Source organism: Lissotriton helveticus, chromosome 2_1 (genome assembly GCF_964261635.1).
Source record: "Lissotriton helveticus chromosome 2_1, aLisHel1.1, whole genome shotgun sequence".
Classification (NCBI taxonomy): Eukaryota; Metazoa; Chordata; class Amphibia; order Caudata; family Salamandridae; genus Lissotriton; species Lissotriton helveticus.
In genome coordinates this window covers 299,169,343-299,176,842 of record NC_136059.1, presented here as the reverse complement: position 1 = coordinate 299,176,842, position 7,500 = coordinate 299,169,343, and positions in this window count along the sequence as shown.

Here is a 7,500-nt window from a genome sequence, read left to right as displayed (position 1 = left end):
CCGGGGCCCCAGCCGGGCCACAGCCATGGAGGCTGCCAGGGGCCGGCGGGCCCTCCGACCCGGGGCCCGCTTACACCTTGACAAGCAGGGGAGGCCTGCAAGGGACCGACGGACCCCTGTCCTGGGCCCTGGGTGGAGCGGCAGCCCGGGGGACCGGGCCCAGGGCCGGAGCGCCCGACCCGGGGCCCCGACCGGGCCCCTGGACCCAGCCGGGGCTCCCAGGCCCGGAGGCACAGGGGAAGCCTCCCCGGGCCCGCCGGACCCCGTCCCGGGCACCCTGCCCCGCGGCAGGACCCAGGACGGAGCCCGGGGTGGGGAGGCCACCCTCCCCGAGGGCCCTCAGGGGCCCCGGATGGAGCTCCTGAACACAGACAAGCAAGGGGAGGCTCCCCGGGCACATCGGAACCCCTTTCCGGGCCCTTGGCAGTGCGGCAGGCTGGGAGACAGGGCCCAGGGCCTGAGCACCCGACCCGGGGCCCGCCCGGGCCCCTGGACCCAGCCGGGGCTCCCAAGCCCGGAGGCGCATGGGACGCCTCCCCGGTCCCTCCGGACCCCGTCCCGGGCACCCTGCCACGCAGCAGGACCAAGGACAGAGCCCGGGGTGGGGAGGCCGCCCTCCCCGGGCCCTCAGGGGCCCTAGCCACTGCTCCTGAACCCAGCCAAGCAAGGGGAGGCTCCCCGGGCACATCAGAACCCCTTCCCGGGCCCTTGGCCGTGCGGCAGGCTGGGAGACAGGGCCCAGGGCCGTGGCACCCGACCCGGGGCCCGGCCGGGCCCCTGGACCCAGCCGGGGCTCCCAAGCCCGGAGGCGCATGGGACGCCTCCCCGGTCCCTCCGGACCCCGTCCCGGGCACCCTGCCACGCAGCAGGACCAAGGACAGAGCCCGGGGTGGGGAGGCCGCCCTCCCCGGGCCCTCAGGGGCCCTAGCCACTGCTCCTGAACCCAACCAAGCAAGGGGAGGCTCCCCGGGCACATCGGAACCCCTTCCCGGGCCCTTGGCAGTGCGGCAGGCTGGGAGACAGGGCCCAGGGCCGTGGCACCCGACCCGGGGCCCGGCCGGGCCCCTGGACGCAGCCGGGGCTCCCAAGCCCGGAGGCGCATGGGACGCCTCCCCGGTCCCTCCGGACCCCGTCCCGGGCACCCTGCCACGCAGCAGGACCAAGGACAGAGCCCGGGGTGGGGAGGCCGCCCTCCCCGGGCCCTCAGGGGCCCTAGCCACTGCTCCTGAACCCAGCCAAGCAAGGGGAGGCTCCCCGGGCACATCGGAACCCCTTCCCGGGCCCTTGGCAGTGCGGCAGGCTGGGAGACAGGGCCCAGGGCCGTGGCACCCGACCCGGGGCCCGGCCGGGCCCCTGGACGCAGCCGGGGCTCCCAAGCCCGGAGGCGCATGGGACGCCTCCCCGGTCCCTCCGGACCCCGTCCCGGGCACCCTGCCACGCAGCAGGACCAAGGACAGAGCCCGGGGTGGGGAGGCCGCCCTCCCCGGGCCCTCAGGGGCCCTAGCCACTGCTCCTGAACCCAGCCAAGCAAGGGGAGGCTCCCCGGGCACATCGGAACCCCTTCCCGGGCCCTTGGCAGTGCGGCAGGCTGGGAGACAGGGCCCAGGGCCGTGGCACCCGACCCGGGGCCCGGCCGGGCCCCTGGACGCAGCCGGGGCTCCCAAGCCCGGAGGCGCATGGGACGCCTCCCCGGTCCCTCCGGACCCCGTCCCGGGCACCCTGCCACGCAGCAGGACCAAGGACAGAGCCCGGGGTGGGGAGGCCGCCCTCCCCGGGCCCTCAGGGGCCCTAGCCACTGCTCCTGAACCCAGCCAAGCAAGGGGAGGCTCCCCGGGCCCTTGGCAGTGCGGCAGGCTGGGAGACAGGGCCCAGGGCCGTGGCACCCGACCCGGGGCCCGGCCGGGCCCCTGGACCCAGCCTGGGCTCCCAAGCCCGGAGGCGCAGGGGAAGCCTCCCCGGGCCCTCCAGGACCCCGTCCCGGGCACCCTGCCACGCAGCAGGACCAAGGACAGCGCCCGGGATGGGGAGGCCGCCCTCCCCTGGACCTCAGGCCTTCCATGTAAGCCCGGCAATCTGGTCGCCCCATTGGAAAGCATTGCGCGCTACTATTGCAAACACATTATCTACCGGACTTGCTCTAGATGGCGCTCCAACATAAGGAATGTACCAACACCTTCCCTACTGGAATCATGACGAGCTGGAGCCGTCATTAGCACTGAAGGGGCTAGTATATCAACACTTTCCCTCCTGTTGCGCAGGTTGGAGTTTGAAAAATAGATTGTATTATGCCTTTAGTTTGTGTGTCCTCTAGATCAAGTTGATCTACTGACTTGCGATGCCAAGGCATCTCGCTGTAAAGGAATGCGATGTCACAGCATGCATTTGTGCATTTGAATAGATGGCCGCCTATAACCCCTTCGCTGCGGCGGGTTTTCAAATGGGTTTGGGCATGGAGCTGCCCGGGACCCGTGGAGCCCGTCCTGGGCACTCTGACCTGCTGTTGGCCCGGGGGAGGACTGCCCGGGACCCGTGGAGCCCGTCCTGGGCACTCTGACAAGCTGTTGGCCCGGGGAAGGGAGCCCCAGACGACCGGGACCTGTGGAGCCCGTCCTGGGCACTCCTGTAAGCCGTTGGCCCGGGGAAGGGAGCCCCGGACGTCCGGGTCCCGTGGAACTCGTCCTGGGCACTCTGACATGCCGCTGGCCCGGGGAAGGGTGCCCCGGATGCCCGGGGCCCGTGGAGCCCGTCCTGGGCACTCTGACAAGCCGTTGGCCCGGGGAAGGGAGCCCTGGACGCCCGGGACCCGTGGAGCCCGTCCTGGGCACTCTGGAATGCTTTGGCCCGGGGAAGGGAGCCCCGGACGCCCGGGGGAGGACTGCCCGGGACCCGTGGAACTGGTCCTGGGCACTTTTACATGCCGTCGGCCTGGAGGTGGGTGCCCTGGACGCCCGGGGGAGGCCTGCCCGGGACCCGTGGAGCCCTTCGCGGGTACTTTGCCAATGCCGTTGGCCTCATGGAGATGGTTGCCCCGGACGCGTCCGGGGGAGGCCTGCGCGGGACCCATGGAGCCCGTCCTGGGCATTGAGCCATGCCGTTGGCCTGGAGATGGGAGCCCCGGACGCCCGGGGGAGGCCTGCCCGGGACCCGTGGAGCCCTTCCCGGGTACTTTGCCAATGCCGTTGGCCTCATGGAGATGGTTGCCCCGGACGCGTCCGGGGGAGGCCTGCGCGGGACCCATGGAGCCCGTCCTGGGCATTGAGCCATGCCGTTGGCCTGGAGATGGGAGCCCCGGACGCCCGGGGGAGGACTGCCTGGTACCCGTGGAGCCCGTCCTGGACACTTTGACATGCCGTCGGCCTGGAGGAGGGTGCCCGGGACGCCCGTGGGAAGCCTGGTCGGGACCCGTGGAGCCCTTCCCGGGTACTTTGCCAATGCCGTTGGCCTCCTGGAGATGTGTGCCCCGAACGCCCGGGGGGAGGGCTGCCCGGGGCCCGTGGAGCCCGCCCTGGGCACTTTGACATGCCGTCGTCCTGGAGGTGGGAGCCCCGGACGCCCGGGGGAGGGCTGCCCGGGACCCATGGAGCCCTTCCTGGTTACTCTGCCATCCCGTTGGCCTCCTGGAGATGGGTGCCCCGGACGCCCGGGGGAGGTCTGTCCGGGGCCCATGGAGCCCGTCCTGGGCAGTGTGACATGCCGTCGGCCTGGAGGTGGGAGCCCCGGACGCCCGGGGGAAGGCTGCCCGGGACCCGTGGAGCCCTTCCCGGGTACTTTGCCATCCCGTTGGCCTCCTGGAGATGGGTGCCCCGGACGCCCGGGGGGAGGTCTGTCCGGGGCCCATGGAGCCCGTCCTGGGCAGTGTGACATGCCGTCGGCCTGGAGGTGGGAGCCCCGGACGCCCGGGGGAAGGCTGTCCGGGACCCGTGGAGCCCTCCCCGGGTACTTTGCCAATGCCGTTGGCCTCATGGAGATGGGTGCCCCGGACGCCCGGGGGAGGACTGCCCGGTACCCGTGGAGTCCTTTCCGGGTACTTTGCAACGCTGTTGGCCTCCTGGAGATGGGTGCCCCGGACGCCCGGGGGAGGCCTGCCCGGGACCCGTGGAGCCCCTCCCGGGTACTTTGCCAATGCCGTTGGCCTCATGGAGATGGGTGCCCCGGACGCCCGGGGGAGGACTGCCCGGTACCCGTGGAGTCCTTTCCGGGTACTTTGCAACGCTGTTGGCCTCCTGGAGATGGGTGCCCCGGACGCCCCGGGGAGGTCTGTCCGGGGCCCATGGAGCCCGTCCTGGGCAGTGTGACATGCCGTCGGCCTGGAGGTGGGAGCCCCGGACGCCCGGGGGAAGGCTGCCCGGGACCCGTGGAGCCCTTCCCGGGTACTTTGCCATCCCGTTGGCCTCCTGGAGATGGGTGCCCCGGACGCCCAGGGGCGGTCTGTCCGGGACACGTGGAGCCCGTCCTGGGCATTGAGCCATGCCGTTGGCCCGGAGAATGGAGCCCCCAGACGCCCGGGGGAGGTGTTGCCCAGGCATATCTCATCTGGTCCCCGGGCAGAGGACCACCAGCCCTGGAGAGGTGTCCGGGCGTACCCAGCCCCTAGTAATCCGGAGGGAAGTTACCCCCCTTTCTTGCAATCCGTGCACGCGAGGTGACAGAGGGGACCCAAGGCGTAAAAGAACCCGAGCTCATGGAGCCCTAGCTGGGATCCGGGAGGCGAATGGCACCTCATCGGGACTTCCATGGAAGCCCGGCCATCTGGTCGCCCCATTGGAAAGCATCGCGGGCGACCAGATGGCCCGGATCGAAAGGACTCCCAGCTCCCCATCCACCCCAAGCCTTCGCGGTAGGGTTCCTGACTGCCTGCCCACGCAAGGCAGGGCTCTTGGACCCCGGCTGGGCCTCAGGCGCAGGTTGGACCACCGGAGCTCTAGGGCCCGGACGACCTGGGGGAGGAATGCCCGGGACCCGTGGAGCCCGTCCTGGGTACTTTGACATTCCGTCGGCCTGGAGGTGGGACCCCCGGACGCCCGGGGGGAGGTCTGCCCGGGACCCATGGAGCCCGTCCTGGGTACTTTGCCTATGCCGTTGGCCTCATGGAGATGGGTGTCCCAGACGCCCGGGGGAGGGCTGTCCCAGACTCATGGAGCCCGTCCTGGGCACTTTGACATGCCGTCTGCCTGGAGGTGGGAGCCCCGGACGCCCGGGGGAGGGCTGCCCGGGACCCATGGAGCCCGACCCGGGCACGCTGCCATGCCGTCAGCCTGGATGGAGCCCCGGACGCCCGGGGTACGAGTGACCGGGACGCATGGAGCCCGTCCTGGGCACTTTTCCGTGCCTTCGGCCTGGAGCCCCCAGACACCCAGGGGAGGACCACCGTGAAAACCATGGAGCCCGACCCGGGCACTCTGCCATACCGTCAGCCTAGATGGAGCCCCGGACGCCCAGGGGACGAATGCCCGGGACGCATGGAGCCCGTCCTGGGCACTTTTCCATGCATTCGGCCTGGAGCCCCCAGACATCCAGGGGAGGACATCCCTGGAAACCATGGATCCCGACCCGGGCACTCTGCCATGCCGTCAGCCTGGATGGAGCCCCGGACGCCCGGGGGATGAATGCCCGGGACGCATGGAGCCTGTCCTGGGCACTTTTCCATGCCGTCAGCCTGGATGGAGCCCCGGACGCCCGGGGGACGACTGCCCAGGAGCCATGGAGCCCGTCCTGGGCAATTTGACATGCAGTTGGCCTGGAGGAAGGAAGCCCCGGGTGGCCTAGGGAGGTTTTGCCCAGGCATAGCCCATCTGGTCCCCATGGCAGAGAACCACCAACCTCGGAGGGGTGTCCAGGCGTACCCTTCTCCCTAGTAATCCGGAGCAAAATTACCCCCTTTTCTTGTAATCTGTGCACGCGAGGTGACAGAGGGGACCCAAGGCGCGAATGTACCCGACCTCATGGAGCCCTCGCTGGGATCCGGGCGTCAAATGGCACCTCATCAAGACTTCCAGGGAAGTTCGGCCATCTGGTCGCCCCATAGGAAAGCGTTGCGGGCGACCAGATGCCCGAGGGGATCCGGGCGACCAGATGGCCGAGGGAATCTGGCCGATCAGATGGCTGGACACGGAAGTGAAGCCGCCTGGACTCTCCCGACCCTGACCCTGTCCCTGTCCCCGTCCCCGTCCCGGGACGAATGCCCGGGACGCATGGAGCCCGTCCTGGGCACTTTTCCATGCCTTCGGCCTGGAGCCCCCAGACACCCAGGGGAGGACCACCGTGAAAACCATGGAGCCCGACCCGGGCACTCTGCTATACCGTCAGCCTGGATTGAGCCCCGGACGCCCGGGGGACGAATGCCCGGGACGCATGGAGCCCGTCCTGGGTACTTTTCCATGCCTTCGGCCTGGAGCCCCCAGACACCCAGGGGAGGACCACCGTGAAAACCATGGAGCCCGACCCGGGCACTCTGCCATACCGTCAGCCTGGATGGAGCCCCGGACACGCCCGGGGGACGAATGCCCGGGACGCATGGAGCCCGTCCTGGGCACTTTTCCATGCCGCCGGGGTGGATGGAGCCCCGGGCGCCCAGGGGACGACTGCCCAAGAGCCATGGAGCCCGTCCTGGGCAATTTGACATGCCGTCGGCCTGGCGGAAGGAAGCCACGGGTGGCCTAGGGAGGTGTTACCCAGGCATAGCCTATCTGGTCCCCATGGCAGAGAACCACCAGCCTTGGAGGGGCGTCCGGGCGTACCCTGTCCCTAGTAATCCGGAGGGAAAATACCCTCCTTTCTTGTAAACTCTGCACGCGAGGTGACAGAGGGGACCCAAAGCGTGAAAGTACCCGACCTCCTGGAGCCCTCGCTGGGATCTGGGAGGCAAATGGCACCTCATCGGGACTTCCAGGGAAGTTCGGCCATCTGGTCGTCGCATTTGTGGAGCCCTGGGAGAGAACTGGGGCTCGGCAGGGCCAGGGTGCCAGCAGGTCCCAGTCTGCCAGGTCACCAGGTCTGGGGATATGCTGCCCATGCGCTGCCGGGGCCCGGGCATGACCTCCGGTGGGCCCTCAGGTGCGTCAGTCCGGCACGGGGAGGCTCTGAACCTGCTTGGCTGGGGCCAGGGCTCCACAAATCCACTCGCCCGCTCGACCGGGGCCTAAACGGCATCCGGCTCATGGCGGGCTTGGGGCTTAGCTTCCAAACCCTACCCCCAGGCCAGGGAGAGCCTCTGCAGGCCCCGATGGTCCCCAGCGCCCGGAACCTCGGCTGGCTTGCAGGACGGGGGCTCCAGCACCCCGGGACCTGCCGGACAGAGTTCAAGCCCCAGGCACGGTCCCATGTTCCGAACCCTAGCCAGGCCGGGGAATGCCTCCCCAGGCCCAGAGGGATCCTAGCGCCCAGACCCTCGACTGCCTTGCAGGACAGGGGGCTCCAGCACCCTCGGGGCCTGCCAGATGGAGTTCATGCCCCGGGCCAGGTCCCAGCTTCCAAACCCTAGCCAGGCTGGGGAGAGCCTCC